At 40.5% G+C, this 12,022-nt stretch overlaps 1 protein-coding gene across 5 annotated transcripts in view; it reads left to right on the top strand.

Annotated features, from left to right (window-relative positions):
* The window catches only part of LOC108625273 (uncharacterized), a 58,570-nt gene that overhangs the window by 26,134 nt on the left and 20,414 nt on the right, over positions 1-12,022 (top strand). The window lies entirely within an intron of this gene.

The following is a 12,022-nucleotide window of genomic DNA, read 5'->3' as shown; positions in this document are numbered from 1 at the left end:
TGCAAAATGAGATCAGTTTAAAAATATGATGGAGAATAAGTAGGACAGAAATTGTTCTCATTACATAAGTATTGTGATGTGCATTTTTTATTTCATACAATTTTTATATATTCCTTATATTTGTTGTTTTACCTACAAATGCATAAAATCAGCAGTCTATTAATTAATATAAGGAAGAGAACTGATACTCGGTGGCCCATCGCGTCGCCTTGAACTTAGAGACAATGGCGTGGCTCGTACGATATATCACTGCCGCCTGCGCATCCCTCTTATAGGTTTCGTTACAACGATTCTTAACATAAGGCGCGCCGGGAGACGCGATCCCCTAGTGATTTACGATCGACTCTGGCTACCGATTGTTGACTTTTCCTTTAGCTTATAATAAATAGAAACGTGCCCGCGCTTCATCCCGTTACGGGAGAGCCCGACCACGATGATGATCCCTGTACACACCCTAAATGGTAGCCGGTTCTTCGATGTCCAACGACGGTCCACTTTTTCTCAAAATCGTCTTATATGTAGCTTCTATACGGATTCAAATGTTATTCTACGTACACCTCGTCAAAAGTGAGAATATCTTTTAATTGTTGGAACATAGTCTTAAATAAACAAAAAGATATAAACAATCGGCATTAATTTGAGATTAGATATTTAATTAAGAAATAGTAGAATGGGTCTTGACTGTAGAAAGCTGAGATACTTCCGGGTGGAGTGATTCTTCAGGTAGTAGCTGCTAGCAGATGATCGAACATGCCTCAAGCCTGGCAATCTTAGCGTTGCGATCTATAAGGTTCTCTGATTATTAATACAAACGTTCGGAAATCTGCATAAGGCATCATAAATTTCAACGAAACCAAATTTCGAAAATATCGAAAATGATCGCTATAGATTTATTTTATACCTAATTTCCACCGATTAATTTTATTAACGTTTTCATTCGCTGCGAATCTTATATTACGCTCAACCTTGAAACACTGTTAACGCTCGCTCGCGAGAAGTTCCTTCGTGGAAGGTATCTTTTGTCGACCGGGGAGAGTGGATTCGAGTTTTAGCGCGAGAGACGTAACACTCCCGGCGTTTCTTGAAGCGATTATACGCACGGTTGTGAACGATAAGAGGCAACACTTTCGCGGGCAAAGGTACGGCGAGGTAAGGTACGGTAGCCAATACGGTCACAGTGAAGCATGGAAATGAGACATTAAAATCACGAAGACTCGAACGGTCGTAATGGAGTTATTCGCCGATGGATGAGCGAGGGGAGATAGAGAATGAGCCTGGCATTCCTACGAAACGTCGGAGCCCCGATATTCCGAACGATGAACATTAATAGCCGTATATCGAGTGAAACGACTTCGTTAATGGATCCAAAGGAATGCCTGTTTCTCGCCTCGGCTATTATTATTTTAGTGCAAACATTGATGCATACCCGTCGCGTCAAAGCTACGCTTGTACTACTGAAAACTATTAGAAAGGATAGTACTTATGTATGGTCATTATAACTCGATTTGCTTGTTTCGCTAAGTGTTACGCATAAAGAAAAATTTCGCTAAATACTCACATAACGGAAAATGCAGAACTAGTAACAGTACAACATAAGATACTATGATATGAACTTGATTTCAACCACTTCATATCCAAATATTCCAAAGAGTCAACAGAATGATTTAAGAGAGGAGATTGATCAACGGAAATCGTTCGCCGATACGAGGGAGAAGATTCACGGGCTGTTAAGGCGGTGGTCGCGGTCGGTTGTAGGTTGGCAGTTCTTCTATTAAGGCAGGTCGCGGAGCCGCTGTAAATCAAGGGGAGGGTCGCCGCGTAAAAGTCGCCGGGAGTTATTGCGCCACCTCGGATCGCTGTAATGCGGGTACCAACATTGCACCTCGTTCGTTTTATTTCGTAACTAGATTGCGGACTTGATGCACTTATAAACAAATTGGATGTGCAGAAACAAAAAACATTGTATATACTGTATGAAGATGTATAAAATATCAAAAGCTATTACTTAAATGATACGAGTAATTTGTATCTGAAATGAATATTTTAAGTTGACTATTAAATATTCTGCATAAAAATCTGCAATTTATTTATAACTGGATGAATTTCCTATTGAATATCGTAACGCCTCGCATTGGAATACATAGCGGAGTGAAAGGTGGAAGAAGAAGCTCGCGTGCGCCGTTTCTTGGCTACTCTATCCGCATGTACTTACATTATGTTTCTGTCGTTGTCCTCGCGTCGATCTCTCGCTAATTTACACGTCACGCAGGATAAACGAGTTCGATGAAATCTAAGTAATGTCCGCAATTAGCCATATCGCGTTTGTCGAGGATCTCGCGATTAAAAATGAGCTATATATAGAATCACTGAGCGATAAGTGATACGAATGATAATTTTCAATCTGTACAATGTACGTTCGCGATGATTTAGTTGTTTCATTTATTAATTCGAATTCATGTTTCGAAATTGCAATTATTTTACTGCGGATTCGCGATAGAGCAATTTAGATGGTCCGTCGGATATCACAATTACCTTGTGACGCTAACATAAAGCCAGTTGCGAAGATCGTTAAGAGAACATCCAAGAATTCATTTCAACTTAATTGCATGAGTAATACAATATAATGTACGTAGCTCTCCCATTACTTAATGTCTTCAAGCCATATAAGAAGGAACACGAGTGCGTACGAAAAGCTCGAGCTTGACCCCAGATCGTACCTTAGGTTGCGATAAAGGTAGAGGCGTGTTTTATCGATTCCGGCCCGGATATCTCGGTATCGTTTGAGTAATCGACAAATTACAATGGCCGATCGCCGGGCCTTTTCGTTGATCGCGATATGAGGAAGCGATTACGATTTTGAGTCGGCGGCGAGTTCGCGTGCCGAGGTCGTGGCCCGGGTGGCGTGGGAACGGGAACGTCTCCAAGAGTTTTAAAGCCACGAATTAACTACTTTTTATTTTCCCTCCGCCGCGCCGTGAAAAAGAATCTCGCGCACAAATTGGCGGGCCACTCCGAACCATCGAAGAGCCAGTTCCTCGGTTACGGCTTGCCCATAACGAGACCTCCTTGGTCACCGGTTATCCTTTTTCCTTCGACTACTACGCTCTTCTTCAGTGTTCCCTATATTCAATGCGCGAAATCTTTCTACCTCGCGTGTCTCCTAGTGAGCTACTGAAAATTAGCGTTTGGAAGATTTGGAAGATATTAGGCTGGTGCATAAGAAATTAGTTTTCTTGAAATCCAACAGATGTTCCTCTACAATACACTGATTGATTACTGAAATGATTTATTAATTATTTTTATATTCTTTTGAATAACTGAGTATTAATGTGAATATTGCATTATAAATATAATTAAAATAAATAAATTTATTGTCAAAAACAAGGGTAATCACAATTTATAATTTGATGATTGCGTAATAATCTCTCGAAAAAATTAGTATACTTATGGAATAGAGATATTCGTATCTTTAACTAGTCTCGAAGGAAAGAAAATTCCATCCTAGAAGGATACCAATAAATACGGTACGGAAAGAGATTTCTAATCTAACGCAATAACTTGCCAAGTAGAATTCGCGTTGTCAGTCGTTCAAGAAACAATCAAGCATCTTGTATCGCGATAGGGCAACTCCATATATTTCATAGACGCGTGAAATTCTCTTGGAGAAAGTTCTGTACAGTTTTAGGGGTCAATAGAGGCCTCAACAGCCCCGTTTCTCTACGTATGCACGTTAGTTCCGTTAGTTTATAGAACAAAGGGAAAAATTATCCGTCAGATAGTAAGAGAGATATTGTGGGTAGCAATGTTAAAACAGCCAGTTGGTACAGACAAATTGCATGGTGGAAAATCTGAAGGGGAGATGAGATTCTTTAATTAATGATCTTCATTAAAGGAATCTTCTTGATACTGAATAAAAACGGTTGGCGAAAAAGAATTTAATGCCTTGCGAAAACTCGACGATTCCTGAATTAATGTACCAATTAATGGCTTCATCGTATGGCCAACCGGCAGTCGGAAATTATTACGTTGTTCCACCGTTTGCGAGCGTCCCAAGCAAAGGAACGCATTATTTTTATAAAAGAAGAATTTATAAGCTCATTTTTTTCTTATTTCATTATACAATCCCGAAGTTCTTACAATGAAACGGATGTAGGCTTTCTGATTTAAAAAATGAGATTATCTCTTATGTAAGAGACCTGTAAAAAAAATTATTAAAAAATGGTGAGAAGGTAACGGTTTCCATCCTCCTATTCTCGAATTTCGATGACTGTTATTTTTACTCAGATGGGAAAGAGAATCTCGTAGCGGAGATCCTCGAAGGCAATGGGGACTTGACCTCCGAGAGAGAAAGACGTGGAAGAACGAGAAACTCTGTCGGCCCTTAAAAACATCGGCGCCGCTTAATTATCATGCTAATTAGCTGCAGCGAGCCCTCACGGCGCAAATGGCGAAAAACACGGGTCACCTTTGAGCGAGCATTTCGTGATCGATTCGCAAATCCTCTCAGCGTATTAATTATTTTTCTTCGCTTTCATTAATTATTTTATTGTCGGTGCCCCCGGCTAGAACATGATGAAGTATCCTCACGGCCGCAAACGCAAGTTCGATTCGTTCTAACAAAAAAATTGGTAAGCAAGTGGAACAGTGTGGAGAAATTAAAAATTCATCCTGATCATTAGACTACAGATTTTATTATAATAGAAACATTATAACTGCAGATGAGATTCACGAGCGTTGACTTGGTTTATTATCTATAGAAATCTATTGATTATTTTATTATTTGATATCAGATCAATTTCGATCGATGAAATTGATATCAATAATAAAAACTCAAATTGCTATTGAAATAACTATAAATCTATCATAATTGGAAAATCATTAATAAAAAGCAATAGAGTCATAGAATAATCAAACACCGTGTCGTTTGCATTTCATTACGATAACGTGGAACCACGATCGACTATAATACATCGGAGTATAAGCGAAAGCAATTAAAACTTCCCACGTATTTTCGGAATATCTTAGTAGCACATGGGCGAAGGGATACAGGTTTAATCGTCGGCAATTAAATTTCATTAGCCGGAAACATTCTACGAGCCAATCAACACTATTTTCTACGGTTAGAGATAAGGAGGAGTAGTTAATAGAAAGGACTGGGGAGGACAGGACGCCGTACCTGCGCGCCCGATCGTAAAGCACAGTTTCTTATCCGAAGTGACCGGTACGGATCCAAAACACTGCACGGGTGCGTTTCGTTCCGTGGTAGATCAGGCAGCGAACGGTACCTAGTCCATTAAGCGACGTAGGACCCATTAATGAGCCGATCGCGGGTTCGTTAATGAGCCAACACCTACGTCGTGCTCCTCTTGCATGTCGTTCGAACCGGTCGTGCATTGTCTTAGCCAACCATTGTTAGCGTTAAATCTCAAAGCTCTAAAGACCGGTTCGATTTTTTACAGTAGTTTAAAAAACATTATATTGCATAATAAAATAATTATATGGATATCTGTAATTAATTTTGATTTTGATCTTAAAGAAAAACATAATGGAACGTTTCATGTTTTGCGTAATGATAATTATTTTATTAATATAATCGTTAGTAAAAGTATATCAACCGTAATTAGTGAACGAGTTAGTAGGACTTTCGTATAGGTTTTTCCAGCGGCTTTTCGCTTCGGTAACGATGTAACGCTTATTTTTCGAGGCCACGCGCGCAGTACGTTTCCGTTCGGTTCTCGCGCCACGCGGCGTTAAAGCTTGTATTTAAGTGGCGTCTCCCTCGCCGAGATAAGGCCTTAATGGCCTTAATGATCGTGCGTGCGCAAGGACACGTCGTGACTTTCCTTCTTTACGAGGACCTGGCCGCTCGTTCAGGATCCTCGTCCCTTTTTCCGTTGCCCCGTCCGCGAGGACCTTACCTGGAAACTTATGCGTCTGTTCCGCCGCGATTCCGTTTCCATGCGCATGTCCTCTTCGCGCTGACGAGATGCGGGGTATTTTTACGGAATTAGTTGGGCCGAGATTAATCTTGGAATTTAAAATTAATTCTCTTGTATTCATGATACATTGCTGGCTGTTACGAACAGAATTATTCGGTTGCCTAAATGTCTGATACATATGATTGGTAAAATGAACAATTTGGTTTATTCAAAGTCTGATCATTGGCTTCTAGAATTATCCCAATTGCAGAAATTGTGAAATACTCGACGTGTTCCTTAAACTGCGACGAAATAAAGGTCGTAAAAAAGACAATCTTCGCGCTGTCGCGTGGCCTCGCGACAAAGCTCGGGTCACGGCTGCGGCAGGCGAGGAAAAGGAAATCCCGCGTCCGGGTTCGGGTTCGCCGCGGGTCACCATGCACTGGGCGAGACAAAACATTGTTCGCCCAGCGGGACACGATGTTTCCGGGGGCTTGCCAGGCCCGGGGTAAGGTGTGCCTCAAATTGATTTGTTGTAAGTGATACGCCACCCTCGGTGAACGAATGGTACAATAATTGGGTACATAAACAATGACCGATGAAACAATTTCTCATGTCGGTACCCGCCACCGCCGCCGTCAATGCGTATCTCGCAACAGTTGTGCACCTATGCTGGTGCAGCGAGTAGAACGTGCGCGTATGTAATCTGTATGTCTTATCCGCTATAATTGAAACCGCCTAGCTGGAAGATAGCTGTTCAATGGGATTCGACGTGCGCGTGTTCCGGCGTAGCTATATGTTACGTGGAATATCCGCGTTCTCGAATCGATGTTCACGCGTTCCAGTGAAATATGCTCGAAGCTTGATTGCAATTAAAAACCTAGTTTCAATACAAGCATTTATTTAACGATTGATTAACAGTCTACAAAATGAGTAAAAATACAAGTGTGTAACAAAAGGGGTGAAGAGATGTAAAAAACATATTTATAAAATCTTCAATATTTTTTATGTTCCATGACTCAACGACTTGGTTTTCGTTCATGAAATATTTCTATCCTGTACATTTTGAATTTTGAAAGACCCGATAAGAGATGCTAATCGTACATAAAAATGTACAGAATATTAAAAATTGAGTGCACATTGCAATACTAATAATGAAAATTTGCATAATATAAGCAAGATTTTTTAGAACTCTGATTGGAAAGCAATGTGATCAGGAAAGGGGTCGAAGGTGTCAGGACCCTTCGATCCAAAACGCAGCTTAACGCGATCGAAACGGTAAATAAATCGGTCGAGCCTCGTTTGTATAACAACGCTCGATTTGTATCGTAATAACTACATGGTGGTGTATTTGTGTTGCGATCAAAGGAACCGTGTTACTTGTATCCTGACGGAGAAATATCGTGTGCGCACGTGAAGTATGGATTGCAGCCTCTCCCTCCTATCACCCTGTCCGTTCTTTCTCTCCTCTCGAAACCTCCCGTACGCGCACTTAATGTTACATATCTACGTTTACGTACACACGTGAACCGCGCACACTCTTATATACGGGGTGAGTTAATAAGAAATATGTACAATAACTAATTTAATGTTTTTTATCAAATCACGGCATCGATTCATTGTAAGACGGAGATCACGAAACGAATCCTTTTTTCAAAGTTAATAATGAAATCAATTTCTAATGAATCATTTTTAATGATTTTTATCAACTCACCATGTATGTACAGAAACGAAGAGGAGCGTAACGACGGGTCGATTGATAAATTAACTGAGCGTCGAAAATTTCTGAATGTGGAGCAACGCGCTGGCAACAACCAGTCCCGGGTTATCTGCGATCGATTAATTTACGGCTGGAAGACATTCCGTTACAGTGAAAATTTACGAGCGGATCGCGATCCAAGGTCAGCCCTAAAGATTTATTCGCGAACTCCATCCTGTAGAGGGTGAAGAGTCGAAGAACTAAAAAACAGTCAATTTCATTCCGTGATATCTTTAGAGATCGTGATCCTCTCAGTACGATATTAACCGATGGTCTTTCACGCAGCGTTAGAAAATATGTAGCATGTATGAAATGAAAATTGAAACTAATACCTGGCTTAATTTGCATATGCAAATCCAATAGAAATTGCATGGCTCGTTTAATGAAGCTTCAAGCCTTGCACGTGTATGTCAAACTGTAATCGCAAATGAGTCGGCTCGAGTAAAAGCGTATTAGTTTTCTCTTAGACAAAAGTATATCTTCAGAAAGGGTTGACTTTTCACGAGAGATATCGCGTTACTCTCTCGCGCGCATCGCGTCGTTACTGTAAGAACGATTTGCAAGTGCCGGGCGAAGGGCCGGTCCGGTGATCTATTGCATAATTGGACACCTCTCTCTCCTGGGCCCATACGGGCCGTGTGTGCGAGTCGAAGATTACCGAGGAAAGCCTGAAAGGGCCCCGTGTGTACACGCACACGGCCCGCGATCCCGACAATCACGCAAAGCCAACAAACTGTTCCTACGTATCGCGCGAACGTTCATCGGCCCCTTATGCCCCGGCGAACATAAATTTTAATCGCTGCTCCCATTCGCTAATACCTGGTTTGCGGTCACAGGAAAGAGCCCCGGCGTTGACGTTGACGCATTCCTTTGTGTTGACCCGTACGTGAGCCAGCCTCGCGTTCGCGATCGCCGCGATTACGCGATTCCACTCCTGCTACTTCGTTTCCCTTTGCTCGTCTCCTTCTTGTTCTCGCTCGCGTGCTTATTACCGCTGACAAATTAACTGGGAAAGGGGAAGCTGTCGGTCGTTGGGAGTAGGAAAATTTCTTTCCCCGCGTCTCTCTTTCTCTTGTCGGGTTCGTTTTTGAACGCGGTTGATAGATTAATTTGTGACTGGTTCGAAAGAGAACCTGTTGCAGCTATCGAGGAATACGTACTGGCGTAGATTTGTCGAGACAGCGTCCATTTTTAATGAAAGCAATTGATGATAGTGGAGCACGGACGTTGCTCATGATTTGTTGAAGAAGGAAGCTGTGATTAACAGGACTCTGTCGGTAATGGGACTCTATATCCCGATCTTTTTTTTAAATATTGTCGTACGTCTTTACACGGCAATTTTATTACCATTTCTAGTCTTTTTCTATAAAGCCGGCGCCTTCTTCAATTTTTTATCAAATTCACCCAAATTGCGAGAAAAACATTAGTGTCCAAAAAACCGATTAAATAACTTTTTATATGTAAATCAACCGTGTTAAGCTCTGTATTTAATATCCAATATTGAATCCTCATTTATGTAATTTAATTGGCATCAGTTTCAACATTGATATAAACAATTTAAGATTTTACGAACAACTTTGGTTACGAAGTACAAGGGATTCCGTTGGACTGCAACGGGGCCAGGTGTAGAGGCAAATTGTATGGTCGTGGTATCTCGGATCTTGCAATTACTTTTCAGCCACGTAGCCAATCTGACCCGCTCTCCCTGAAAATATGTGATACATATGCGTGAACTGAGTAGGGAAGCTTTAGGCCCTTCCAAATTCGGTCACTGCGGCAGCAAAAAGACTAAAGCAAGAAAAATCGCGCTTTTATGAATAGGTAAACGTGAAGTTTGATGTTCGATGAACGTTTTAGATTTGAATTACTAAAAAAGTTTATTTCACAATTTTTCTAATTTCTTTCGTATTAAATTCACGAGGATCTTCCATTCTTATAAATAAACAATTATACCAAAAGACTGTAGAGTTAAGTGAACGAAAATCTCAATTCAAATAATTTTTCTTGAGAACAAATGTTTCAAAAGAAATAGTTATTGAAAATAGTTTTTCGAAAGAATTGTTATGGATTTGGCGAATGTCTCGCGGGCCACTGATCTGTCTGTTCACCGCGAGCCAAGCAACCACAATGAACATGTATCAAATTTATGGTATACGGTTGTGGTATACCGTGCGGTTCCGCCCACTCACACTCGCGCGCGCGGGCTCGTGATTTATGTCGCTCGTAAACCAGCCTCTCAAGGCAGCCCGCAGAAAAAATTATTTCGTATTTCCACCAACCGAGGCAGGTACACGAGACCCAATTTCTCTCGTTTCTCTCCCTGACCTTTCACGCTACGAAGATGAGACACTATTTTCCTGAATCTGAGCAATCTTTTCCTGTCTCTTACTCTTATTGTTTTTATCAGTATTTTCATTCACCAGTTGCATTTCGCATGTACTTATATGTATTAGTCCTTTTAGATTTGAAGGTTTGTAATTTTCATATTTTGTATTGATTGTCACTACTTGTTACTAGTCTGAGCTTTCCTACTTTTTCATATTCTTAGTTGATTAAGTGAACGTATATTTCTGTATTTTATCAAACTAAAATTCATTTTCGAAATTACATAGTAAAATGGATAAATCTATTGATGTGATCGAGTTAGCATGAATGAAGAAGTATGTCAAATGGTACTTGATATTATTTATTGAGCTTTCTGTTATCACGTAATCATTAAACGGCATGGCACCGATCCCGAAAAATGGTGATGGTTCGTTGTGGGAACTACGCGAAACTACTTCCATAGCGAAACGCATCTTAGTTCGTCGAACAGAGCCCGAGGGATAACTCTCTCACACAATCCCGATGCACCGAGCGATGCAACGACGTCGAGCCGACCTCTTAACGTCGAAAACATGATTTACCGCCGTCTCTAGTCTCGATCTACCATTAAATAAAGTAATTTGTTTACCATGCCAGTTTGTCAAGGATCGTTCCCTCCGGTCCGACGCGTTTCCCCGCGTTCGTAATGAATTATCGTACTTGCAGACGCCGAGGCATTATTGGTTTTGCAACGGAAACCCGTCAAGGTTCCCCTCGCCAGCTCCGACGCTTCGCTTTCCTTCTACTTCTATTTACAATAGTCTAGACGTAATTTGCTTCTCGGTTATCGGTTAATGAGATTTGTAACATCAAGGATTAAAGACACGAACTTAATAAACTTCCTATGAAATATGTATTTCATTCAACTGATGTATCAATTACTTTTACGTATTTCTAATTGGTTCAGTTTATTCTCCACTTTATAATTTATTGCTTTTACATTAGCAATTTTTTAATTTAATTAAATATAAAATGATTGTAGGAAATCAGCGAATGCTTCAATTGTTATGATTAATAAACGTCGAACTATTTCTTCTGCAAATTGATTGGTAATATGATTCCCAACTCGGAGAAACTTGAGATACAAAACAAAGTTACAAATGCATTAACTAAATGTTCAGATCTGTATTAAAATTTGACCATCCAGTGAATTCAACGAGAATCAACTTAATTGCTAATTATTAGCTTTATGATTTGTACGCATTTGATTGCTTTTACTGAAATTCTCGGTGGTGTACGTGAACGCGCAGGCGACTGAGAACATGGAAAAAGGAAAAGAAAGGGGTAGAATTTAATGGAGACCGAGCATCGTGGGATCAAGTTGTTCGCGTGCGCGCGCGGGGCGTCGTAAAATTAGTTGGCGCTAAGGAACGTTTCGAAATCGTGGCCGTTTCCACGGCGCGTAAAGCTCGCGATAATGTTTATTTTAAACCCGCGACCATTTACGTACGACGAATTTTTTCGCATCGAGATACGAGCCTTTTAAGCCTAAGCGTTTCCTAAAGCTCGCAATTACGACTGTTACATTGCACCACTCGCAATCTGATTTATCGGTGCCGCGTAATGGCGTTGTTCGTTTCGACCACCTCTGTTGATAATTAAAAAGAACGATTTCGAATTTGAAAGGCAAAAAAAAATTGGTGGATCGCAAAAATAGAATTTTTATTGGTCGATGCGTGTAAGGATAGTTAAATTAGCCACGAGTTTATGATGTATGCTACCCGCGACTATGACGGGCTCATTACTCTAGAAGAGAAATTGCGACGGTGATAAGAAGAATCGGGATCTTTAGATAATTCTTAATCTTAGATAATTGCGAGTTAATTGAATCGAGAGGATCATTGACAGGTTTCTCCTCGTTTTAAATTAATTATATTTATCTAGAGTAATCTGCGACGGAAGTTCTTACATAAATGTTCGCGGTTTGCTGTTGAAAAACGAGTGGAAGATAAAAGTACAGTTGATCGATTGCGTGAAAAAC

Source organism: Ceratina calcarata, unplaced genomic scaffold (genome assembly GCF_001652005.2).
Source record: "Ceratina calcarata isolate Rehan_Ccalc_2016 unplaced genomic scaffold, ASM165200v1 scaffold350.2, whole genome shotgun sequence".
Lineage (NCBI taxonomy): Eukaryota > Metazoa > Arthropoda > Insecta > Hymenoptera > Apidae > Ceratina > Ceratina calcarata.
The sequence above is the reverse complement of the archived record's forward strand: the minus strand, read 5'-3'. Positions and strand labels throughout refer to the sequence as shown.